This window comes from Artemia sp. Qi Xiang Cuo, chromosome 18 (assembly GCF_049724085.1).
Source record: "Artemia sp. Qi Xiang Cuo chromosome 18, ASM4972408v1, whole genome shotgun sequence".
Taxonomy (NCBI): domain Eukaryota; kingdom Metazoa; phylum Arthropoda; class Branchiopoda; order Anostraca; family Artemiidae; genus Artemia; species Artemia sp. Qi Xiang Cuo.
Window position 1 is genome coordinate 58,676,213 of NC_142811.1, and position 12,183 is coordinate 58,688,395.

At 34.1% G+C, this 12,183-nt stretch overlaps 1 protein-coding gene across 1 annotated transcript in view; it reads left to right on the forward strand.

Annotated features, from left to right (window-relative positions):
- Positions 1-12,183, forward strand: part of dlp (glypican dally-like) — a 149,766-nt gene that overhangs the window by 92,254 nt on the left and 45,329 nt on the right. The gene's annotated exons all lie outside the window — the stretch shown is intronic.

Below are 12,183 nucleotides of genomic sequence, written 5' to 3' on the forward strand. Positions count from 1 at the left end.
GTGAATTATTGCTTTCATTGCTTTCTTAGAATATTTCGTGACTTTATTTACTTATCTTTTATGGTCCTCGATTTGAGGGAAATAAATAAGTAATAAGGATTACATAGCAAATGATTCTTGATAAGATGTATATGAAAAAGTGTTTTCCCCTTCGACTTATTTTTCGGGAGATGCCGAAATTTCCCGATTTTCGAGTAAATTTCTGATCCATCTCTGGACAGAAAAAGGAATACACCAAGAATCGCCGAGGGTTTTGTTTGAAAATAACAGTGGAAACACTGGTTTGAATTATGATAACTTTCATGCAAAAGAAAAATCAATTCTGGAATTTTGAATTTTTTTTGTCATAGTCTTTGACAGTTTGACTGTAGTAACCCAAAGATGTTTTGTGAAACTGTTCGTCAATCTTAGAGTCATGGTATATTTTCTTAAACTTAACTGACTTATCAACTGACATATTATATTTATATTATGACATGGTATATTTTCTTAAACTTAACTGACTTATCAACTGATATATTATATTCATATTATGGCATGGTATATTTTCTTAAACTTAACTGACTTATCAACTGACATATTATATTTATATTATGAAATGGTATATTTTCTTAAACTTAACTGACTTATCAACTGCCATATTATATTTATATTATGACATGGTATATTTTCTTAAACTTAACTGACCTATCAACTGACATATTATATTTATATTATGACATGGTATATTTTCTTAAACTTAACTGACCTATCAAATGACATATTATATTTATATTATGACATGGTATATTTTCTTAAACTTAACTGACTTATCAACTGCCATATTATATTTATATTATGACATGGTATATTTTCTTAAACTTAACTGACTTATCAACTGACATATTATATTTATATTATGACATGGTATATTTTCTTAAACTTAACTGACTTATCAACTGACATATTATATTTATATTATGACATGGTATATTTTCTTAAACTTAACTGACCTATCAACTGACATATTATATTTATATTATGACATGGTATATTTTCTTAAACTTAACTGACTTATCAACTGACATATTATATTTATATTATGACATGGTATATTTTCTTAAACTTAACTGACCTATCAACTGACATATTATATTTATATTATGACATGGTATATTTTCTTAAACTTATCAACTGACTCAATCCGCTCTTCCCTTTCTTGTTTGGTTCTATATTTTTTTTTTCTTCTTTTTCAAATGCTATTTACCCCTTTCTCCCAATGACTGAAATTGGTGTGACATTACTTTAAAACTTTGGTGCCGAAAAAAAAAAAAAAAAAAACTTGTTTTTTTATGGAAACAAGTCATTGCTATTACTTTTAATGTTTTATCTAAAGCTTTCACATTTCTAATATAAATTTAAAAAAGTGTTAACTAACCTGCTCTCAAAAGGAAAATCAGCATGGCAATGTAGATCAGAGGAGGTAAAGTGTGGTAAAACGCCCATTATCCTGTTGATTATACCTTTGAGAACAGCTTAGAAAATTCTTTTTCGTTCTTTGCCTTAGATATGTGAAATTGTGAGATGCAATCTTTAGGTGTGACAGGGGAGAAATATTTAGCTCGTATGTAAGATAATTTCCAAGCTCTAGTAACGCTGAAAATCAATTCTAGCGTGTTTAAATACAGAACTATTTTTTAGTTCTAAGATATTAATTTAAAATAAATACTATACCCCTGATACACAAGAACCGTTTAATTAGAATTCTAAGCTTTTTAAAAATTCAAAAAATACTTTAGCGTAAAGAGTGAGGTACTGAGGAGGGGGTAATCCTCGACATAAATGTAATAATTTCTGTTTGTTTTAGGTTTTAATGTTGCTCTTTACTTTCAGTTGAAAAATCTTTTTTTTTAAATCTAATTTCTGATTTTTTTTAATTAATGCTGGGAAATCCGGCTCCCCCTCTCATGGAAAATTCCCTTTCCCCACAAAAATCCTCCATGGAAAGATCCTCCCACGTAAGCCACCCCACGAGAAATCCCCCCCCCCCCCGAAAATATCTTTATACTCCCCAGTAGCTAATATTATATGTAAGCAATGGGCAAAGTTCATTAATTGCAGCCCTTCCCTCGGAGGCTGTGGGGGGCCAAGTCATCTTCAAAGACATAGTTATTAGATCTTTCGACCATGCTGAAGAAAATGGCTATCTTAAAATTTTGATCGGACAATTTTGGGTAAAAAAGGGGGTGGGAGGTGGAGGGTAGCTGCCATCCAATATTTTTGGTCACTTAAAAAGTGCACTAGAACTTTTGATTTCCGATCAAATGAGCCCTTTCCTGATCTTCCAGGATCACTGATTAGATACGATCTCCCTTGAGGAAAAAAATAACAAATAAACGCGCATCCGTGATCTTGCTTCTCGCAAAAAATTCAACATTTCACATTATTGTACATAGGAGCTTGAAACCTCTACAGTAGGGTTCTCTGATATCCTGAGTCTTATGGTGTAATTTTCATGAAGATCATTTGATTTCTTAGGGGCATTTCCCCCCTTTTTCAAAAATTGGGCCAATTTTCTCAACTTCCTTAATTTTAATGGGAAAAACTAAACCTTGTTGATTTTATATATTGTGACTGAGCACCTAAATTCGATTTTTATTATATATCCATTCCTATCATGATGCTGTTTCTTTCAGCTTTGGTTATTATTTAGCTGCATTGGTTCTTATCTACAGTTCGTTACCACGAACTGTACCACCTGCCATTTTATTTGCATTTTAATGTTTTTTTTCAGAATTTTCTTGGAAAGAACGGGCCTGTGGAGGGTTTTGAAGTTCGATATCCCCCTCTTTTTTGTGATGCCATTAAGAGGATTCTTCTATCCACCGTCTAATGCGGTTATTTTTCAATTGAGGAGTGTAATACTTAAAAAAAGAAGTGTTTTAGTTTTGTCCAAATGCAAATATTTTTCAAATTTTTCTTGGGAAGAAGAAATCAGTGGATGGTTTTCAGGTTCGATAACCCCTCCCTCTGCTGCTCTGCTCTTATGACGTGTTCGAATGGAAATACCACTTGGCGAATATTTTATTTTATAATCTCTTGGTTTCAATGATACGTATATCACGGCTTGGAAATCATAAAACTTAAAAGTCGCATAAATCTAATTTAATGATTCTGCGTTTTCTTTTGATTCAAAGAATGTGTTATACCGTCTCATAGCTGATATAGTAGTAAGAATGCTATTCAGCGTAATACAATGAGATAAACATAAAGGTTTGGTAAAATTATATGCAAATAATGCATAAAAATGATATGACATGCAAAACATGACATATTCCTTCAAAAAAAGAATTTTTTTTTTAAATAGTTCCTGCACTCGTATATATATATATATATATATATATATATATATATATATATATATATATATATATATATATATATATATATATATATAATATATATAATATATATATTATATATATATATATATATATATATATATATATATATATATATATATATATATATATATATATATATATAATATATATATATATATATATAATATATATATAAAATATATATATATATATATAATATATATATATATATATATATATATATATATATATATATATATATATATATATATATATATTTATATATTTATATATACGAGTGCATAGCCATATAGGTACTGTTCTAAAATCCGGGAAACACGCGATAAGTGAAGTTTGGTTAAATATGATAAAAAATACTTTAGAAACACATTTCGGCTATATACTTGCACGTTAGGCGGGGGGAGGGGGTGGGTTGGGTAAAGCATAACATATATGAAATACGTATAAAAACTTTATCATTTGCAAAATAACTTGGAAATTGAAGTTTTCAGGCATGAATAGAAAAAAGATTGGCCCAGCGGGGGGGGGGGGCAGAAAACATTCATACTTTGATGTACTTGGGACTTCAGACAATTAAAGTTGGGCTCTAGTCTCGTTACATCTTACTTTCACTTCATAATTAGCTTAGAAGAACCAGATGCCAGAAAAATAAAAGCCTTTAAGTCTTTTGTCCGATCTTGAAGTTTTTTCAAGTCAAGCTCTCAAATGAGCTTTGATAGATAAACAGTCAGCCAAAAATACTCCAAGTTTATTGCACCAAAACGCCTGTCAACTAGAGGCTGTTGCATGGCTGCCAAAAACGTCACTTGTGAAGTCTCAAAATATTTTACTAGACGTACTAAATATTTTTTGGGTGAATTAAATTATGGTCTCAGGCGACGCCGGGGAGAAGAGGTGCAAGGTTTGGCGGAATGTACGAAGGGGTTACGGACTGGGCCCACAAAATTTGACATTTTATGGGTAATTTTTTTACTATAGGATTAGAGCAACAAGAGGTTGAAATAATGCTAAAAAAATCATTCTTTCTGCTTAAGATTTTGCAAATATTTGCAAAATCTCCTTTTGCTAAAGTTAAAAAACACTAAAAAAAATGTCGTTATTTTTTTTTAAAATGCTATAAAAAGGAACCAATCATGTTTCGCTCTCTTTTTGCTGGCCCAAAGCTTGACCTAGCAACAACAGGTAAATACAACAACGGGATACAAAGGTGGGGATATTTGGCTTTCCTTTCTGATTTACGTGCAGGGAGTAATTGACTAAGTTACAAAATTTCACGGTTGACGACACAAAGATAAACTAATAAAACTAAAGTACGGTCTTTAGCACAGAAATAATCTCTCTTTTTCTCTTTGGTCCCAGGTGAGAGTCACTTGAGGGGGATTTTTTTGGGGGAAGGCTCTTAGATTCACCACCAGATTCTAGAAAATACTTTTTTTTCTTACTTTGAATGAAAGATACATATATATTCCAAAAATACAGAGAAATTAAGTTTTATACAATAGTAATCAATAAATAAATATTTTACAATAATTACAAAGTAACTAATAACAAATATAAATAATAACGCAAATATAAATAATAATTACAAAATATAAATAATTACAAAGTAATCAATAAATCTTTTCTCTGTAAGAAAAAACACATGCAACCCAAAGTTCTCGTCTCTTCCGAGAGCATTATTAAAAAAAAAGTTTGTGTCTTCAAAGTGAGAGACAACTTGATTCAAGAGAGGGTTTTGCTGAAGAAAACTCGAAGGAGCATTGGACTAGAAAAGTTCAATCCTTTTAATGATGGTTTAAAATAAATCATGCGATCTTGATATATTTGGAATTTGTCCTATTAATTCTTACGTTGTTTTATATAATTCACTTTTTTTTGCTTCTGGCAAATTCCCCCCTCCCGCCCCCCCCCCAAAAAAAAAAAAATATGTAGGCTATATGTGCGGTTTTGATTTTTCAAGTGAAGCCTTAAGACTAAAAACTTGACAATTAAATATTGCTGGAAAATCAAAAGTCAGGAATCCTAAATTTCTAATTTAAACAATACCCAAGCTTTAATTTAATTTGTATAAAGCACAGGCAGCGCATTGCGCTGCCTAACTAAAGAACGATGTTGCCACAATGTATTATTTTTTTTTTTGGGGGGGGGGGGGGGGTTTCTTGGTCTGAGACCAGGGCACTTCGTATCGAAGGAAGTGTCATAGAAACTTCGAAAAGGGCTCATTCGATTGGAAATTGGAGTGGCTTGTGCACTTTTTAATAGTCAAAAATGATTGGAAGGGAACTAACATCCCTTCCACGCCCACCATTTATCCAAACACATCCAATCAAAATTTTGAGATTGCCCTTTTTGTTCAACGTAGTTGAAAGTTCTGGAAATTAGGTCTTTGAAGATGATAACTCCCTCAGAGCCCTCAGGGCAAAGGTTATAAGTTATACCCTGGGGTATATAAGGTTTTTATTGAAAGCTTTTTCGTAGAAACTTGAAAAAGGGCGCATTTGATTGGAAATTCAAAGGGCTAGTGCCCTTTTTAATAGTCGAAAGTGATTAGAGGGCAACTAACCCCCTCTCACGCCCACCTTTTCCCCAAACACATACAATCAAAATTTTTAGATAGCCATTTTGTTCAACTACGTTGAACAAAATGGCTGTCTAAATTGCTTTTTGGGCGAAATTTTCGCCAAAAAGCTTAATAACTTTGCTATTTTTGAAGTGTTCGAAGTTTGGTAAAACTTCTGTAAGTGCGGCAGCGATTAGCTCCTTAAACTGGTAAGACTGAAAATGCCTTCAGAGATTCCAAGCCAAAAACAACTAATTGTAAGCTACCTCGGAATCAGTATTCGGATGCTAATACGTTTGCTACTCGAAGTGACTACTCGACGTTCTGAATAATTTTGACCTGACTGTTCTTGACATTTTGAAGACGAATCCTTAAAATCACCAAAATGTATCGAACAACCTAAGGAAGAGAACCCGTAAATTGGTGATAAATCGCTGGAGTTGAAATGAGTTAGTTAGAGCTAAGATCTCTTTGGCATAAAATTTTTTAGTATACAAATATATTGAGGGGGATCCACTGATTGTAGAAAGGAATGAAAATAAATAAATATGTTCAATTTAGTACTCTAAAGAAAGTTGGAGAGGTCACTACTGCTCCTACTAACTACTCAATCTGCCCTAGGTCAGCCCAGCTTCCGGGCTTCATCTCCATCCTGCTCTATTTAAAGCTTACCTCTTTAATCTCTTGCATTTCCACTACTTTTTAAATATTTATTGTTATCTTTTTGTTATTATTATTGTTTTTGTTATTATTATTATTATTATGTTATTTTATATTATTTTCTATTATTTATTGTTACCCAACTGACATAGGTTTTATGTCAGATGTTTGGAAGGAATAAGTTATTACGTGTCAGAGAATATTTTGGCTTCTGAACTGTTATATATCTTCGATTTAGGGTTGAAGTTTAGTTTTCGATACCTTAGTGATAAATTTTCCGAAATAGAAATTCTCATAAATCACTCAGATGACAAACACTGCATGCCAGTATTAGGTGGATGCAATAGATTGTGGAAAAAGAACATTTAGAAATACAGATGTGGTTAAAACAGTTTTGGAAATTAAAAGCTTAATTTTCCAGCTATCTCTGTGAGTGGGAAAAGGGGATAAAAACCCAAACTGAGCCAACTAAAACTTCTAAAAATCATGGGGAATCGAATAATATACACGGTATCTTAACATCATAGTATCTTATAATAAGATAGCTCATATTATCATTATTTTGGCAATAACTCCTTATTTGAGTCAAGAAAATAACTATAGCATTACTATAATATTACATTACATTATATTTACTATAACATTGTTATATTTTAGAATGAATTAGTTTGTATTTTGTTATTGATGGGGTGGAGAGCAGCTGGTTTTCTCTGGGGCTGAGAGCAGCAGGGTAATTGGTTAGCTTATTCGAAAATGAAAGGTAAGGTTGTGTCTGAAAGCAGGAGCAGAGACCAATCTGCGTATTATGTTAAAATGTAAATATTTTGATTCTGGGTATCCAAGAATGAGCTGAGTATTTTGACTATGTGAGATTTATGTTTTATTATTTCATAAACCCATTGAACTTGAAGATAAAATTGCTTTAAGCTAAAACTATATGGTTGAAGTTAAAGAGCTCATTATCTTGACTCAAGAAAATAACTATATCTATAACATTACTATATTATCACCAGTGCTGTAACAAGTACTCCAAATTTTTACTTAAGTAACAAGTACCAAGTACTATCAATTTTTTTACTTAAGTATCAAGTATCAAGTAATCCACCAAAATTGTACTTAAGTAGTTCAAGTAATAAGTAGTCTGAAATAGTACTTAAGTAGTACTTCAAGTACTACTTCAATTAATCAAATTATATGATGTTAAAATTACTATTGAGCTAAAAAAAAAAAGGGAATTCTTCCATGGGAGGCTCTTTCCAGCACAACAATCACACACTTACGCCACTGACACTCAGGTTAACTTAATGGTTTCATTTGTTATATTAAAGAACGAGTACAAAAACAGAATCAAATTGAAAAGGTGTGTTTTTTCCAAATCTACTTTTACAGCATTATCAACATCATTAAGGTAAAAAAAAAAAAAGCTGGAAATAAACGGAAATAAATAACCCGTTCTCAACGGATCTTCCAGCGATTCACTCAGTCAGAAAATCGTCTTACCACATACGGTATATATAGTCAGTCGCTCAGTGCCATTCTTCAAAGACAGTTTCGCAAAAGCAGCTGATTCTGACATCTGCTTTTCAAAAGGTGACATTAAAATAGGTTGAAAAGGAAACCATCAAAACAGTAAAACGAACTCTCAAACTACGTCCATATTTTGCTGAAAAACCTTGAATTTCTCATTGGCTTTCAACAAAACGAGGCTCTCAAACCTTCCGTCCGCCAAGGAATTACGCCTTGGACTCATTATAATGCCACCTTTCGAAAAGAGACGCTCAACTGGGGCCGATGTAGGAAGCATACAATTATACTTCCGAAACACTGAATTCACTGCCGGGTACTCTTGTAAGATCGAGAGAGTCTTTCGGGAATCGCTGAGATATCTCAGAATCTCGATCTTGACCGTATTTGCCACAGTTGGTTGCTGAGTGCTTGTTCCTGATTCGTCGTCCGAAAAGTCAAAAAAAGCCTCAGGAGATCTCTCAAGAACTATGCCACTGCTTTTTTCACTAGTGGCACCCATTTTCTGCTTCATTGTTATGGCCTCCTCTGTCATCAAACCCAGCACCAGTTCCTTGTGTTCTTCTTTCCCAAACTTGTCCTTGAAAAACGGCAATGACCACGTAGCAAGATGGTAGTCCGAATGAACCTTTGGAGATCCACTGAGAAACGGAAATCTTTTTCCAAGTCCTTCGAGCAGCGTCTGGGTTAAGACCCTTGTGAGTTTGACACTTTGGTGCAACTTCACCAACTTCCTTTCCAAGCACTTGATAGTTGGGAGAACAGTCCCGAAATAGGCTTTCTCCTCACCCTGAAGCATATCTAGGGCGATTGCTATGGGCTCAAGGACTGAGACGTACTCAGCAAGAAATTCAAGCTCACTTGTTTTGAATCTTGGTTTTTTCAAGACATCACACACTGCTGAGAGCTTTCCAGCCATGTGACACTCAAGAATTCTTTTCAGTGCATCTTATTCAGAATTCCATCTTGTTGCGTTGGGTCTTATCAGCTTTTTTTCGAAGACCTCTTTCAATAGGTCATTGTTTTTTGAGCTGTGGCTTAGGGAATTCCATAAGCCCTGACACTTGCTCTTGACACTCTGCAGATTTCTTTTGTAACTCACGTCCGTATTTGAAGCATACTTGGCATCTGTGGTGGCCAAAAGGTTCAGGGTATGACTAGAGCAGCGAAAGTGTGGAGGTAAGTACATACCTATATTACCTAATGAGTCCGATCTGCCATCATTCCCTTCGGGCTCAGAAATATCGCTATCGTCATCATTTGTGTTAACAATACGGTCGGGAAGATCAGAATAACTATCAGAGGTCCCTCTAACCCCTGCTTCTAGTTCATCTTGGTCTTGTGCACCACTTCTGGGATTGACACTAGAACCCAATTCTGGTTCCCCGACATCAGTCACATTCACCCTGTCAAAGATCTTACCAACGTCAACAACATCTAATTCTTCTGATTCGGAATCCATGCTTTCTTCATCAGGTGTGTCACTCTCACTGGTTGCAAACTCAGAGCTGGATTCTTGCTCCTTTGATTTTCCTAACTCCTTAAAAGCTTTGACGAAGTTTGAAGCATTGTCTGTTACAATTGCCCGAATTTTGCTCAGATTCTTGTCAAGACCATATTCACGAAATATTGCAAACAGCAAGTCTGAAATTCTGTCGAAGGTATGCGCTCCAGCAAACCTTCTAACTGCAAGCACCATAGGCACAAATTTGTTTTGACTATCTAACACCTGAGCTGTTACTCTCATAAAGCTCTTATTATTAGAAGACCAGATATCACACGTCATAGTGACATAGTCTACTTTTTCAAAGAGTTGAATCATTTCTTTCTTTACAACTAACAGAGACTCATCAATTTTACCGGCCAGAGTTTTCCTTGGCATTATTGGTCCGATACTTGGGTTTATCCCCAGAATCATTTGCTTAAATGCATGACTTTCCACTGTAGAGAGTGGGCGCATGTCAGACACTATGTAATTCATAATCAACTAATCAGCCCTTTTTTTCGTACATTTCTTTTTTTCAAAGAAAGAAAAAGGTGTATCCTCTTGCTTAGGCTCGGGGATGCTTTCATCGGTTGCGTCATCAGCAGAATCAATGGTCTGCTCATCTCCATCTCGCCTCCTTTTTTTCCTAGTGTTCACTTTGGAGAATTCAACATAGGTTGAAGGATGAGCCGTCTGAAAGCAGACATAATGTTTAGTTTTGCTATATGAATCAAATCCAAAGGCTCATTGCTTTTCCACAGGATCCACTGAACATTGAAACTGCAGTATAACAAGTATAACAAATATGAATGAACCATCACTTTCTGAAGGTTTGATGGTTTGGTTTTGTCAGTCAGGAACTCAACTACTTTGAGACCATCACCTGATAGAGGGAAGTTCACCTAATGTGAGGATATGTCCCTTGTCACCTGCTTGTCAGTGAATGCCCAAAATGAAATGATTCCCAGGTCCCAGGTACAGCCATATACCTCTCAGGAGGAGATCTTCACATTCTCCTCCTGAGTGGAAGGTTCCTTTACTTGGGAATAATCTCATTTCAGACATTTACTAACTAGAGACATATCCTCTCATTAGGTGAACTTGCTTGTATCCGGCAATAGTCTCAAAATACGAGTTCCTGACTGGGTTTGGTGGATCCTTCACAATAACAACAAACCTTCACATTACTGCAGATTCAACGATTACAATGATCACCATAGAAAACCTTTTTGCAGCTTAAACTTGGACCATCCTCTGCAAAAAAGCAATGAACCCTCATGTTTCTGCAGCATCGTTGAAACATCAACATCAACCTCAATATAACAACTAGCCTATCATCAAACTTGTAAATAGCTTATGGACATATCCAGGCATTAGTTGAGCTGCAGTTAAACTGGAAGCAGGTTAACTGAAAATACAATAAGGTATGTAGCCTGGGATATCTGGCCTATGTAACAAATAGCCTAGGTCTAAGGATTTCCCTATTAATACATTAAATTTAATGGGAAAAATTAACATTCCTGCTATACTAGCTTCTCAATCTCAACAAAATGCCTAGAACCCAGAAAATAAAGGTTAGACTATACAACAATATGTAATTGTGATAAAAAAAAATATAGTTGTTGGTTTAGTATATAAATCACCTAAAAATCACCATTGGTTTAGTATATAAAATATCATAAAATGAAATTTTTATTAGGGAGATGGAGAATTTAATGGAAAATTTGAATAGTGAACCTAAATATAAAGTGCAAATGGGAGATTTCAATACTGACTTCCTTAAAAGTTCAGATTGTCCAGATTTTCTCAATTTAGTCATTTCTTCTTTTCTATATCCACTGATAACTATCCTTACATGAGTTACTGGGAAATCTGCAACACTAATTGACAATATATTTGTGGATGAAAATCTAATTGAATGTTTGAATGCTGGTGTATTAATTATGGATGGATCAGTAGATCACAAGCAGGCAAGCCTATTAAGCTTAGGCTATACAAGCCCAATGGACATTGTGGCTTGATGCAATGCTTCCAATTACTTGATTTTACTTCAAGTCAGGAAATGGAAAATGGGGCTAGGTCAGGAAAATGAAATTTTTAGTAGACTAAAGATAGGCTTTGTAAGGATAGACTAGTCTAGGCCTAGTAATAGCAAAACATATTTTTAGCTCTAATATTTATTAAAGGGGAGAAATCAGATAAAGAAAAAAAGGAAATATACCATTAGATTTTCTATTTCCTTGTCTATTCCCCCACAAAGCCAGATACACCTTTAGGCTTAACAAAACAGTTTGATTTTTCTTTAAACTAGCTTTATTTGGTAATACACATCAGCTGCTGATGAAGAACTGGGTATATTATCCAAGCACCCCTGGTGTTTGGATAATCACTAACTTTGGACAAGCAACCGAGCATAATTTGATTCAAATAGAGCCTATATTTCCAAGCAAGCTCTTAGTCTTGCATATGTATAGATTTAGATTACCTTGTTGGGATTAGCTCAATTTGATCTCAGAAACTTTTTATACTGAAAATTAAGCTTAAAGAAAAGTTAGCAAACCCTAGTAGCC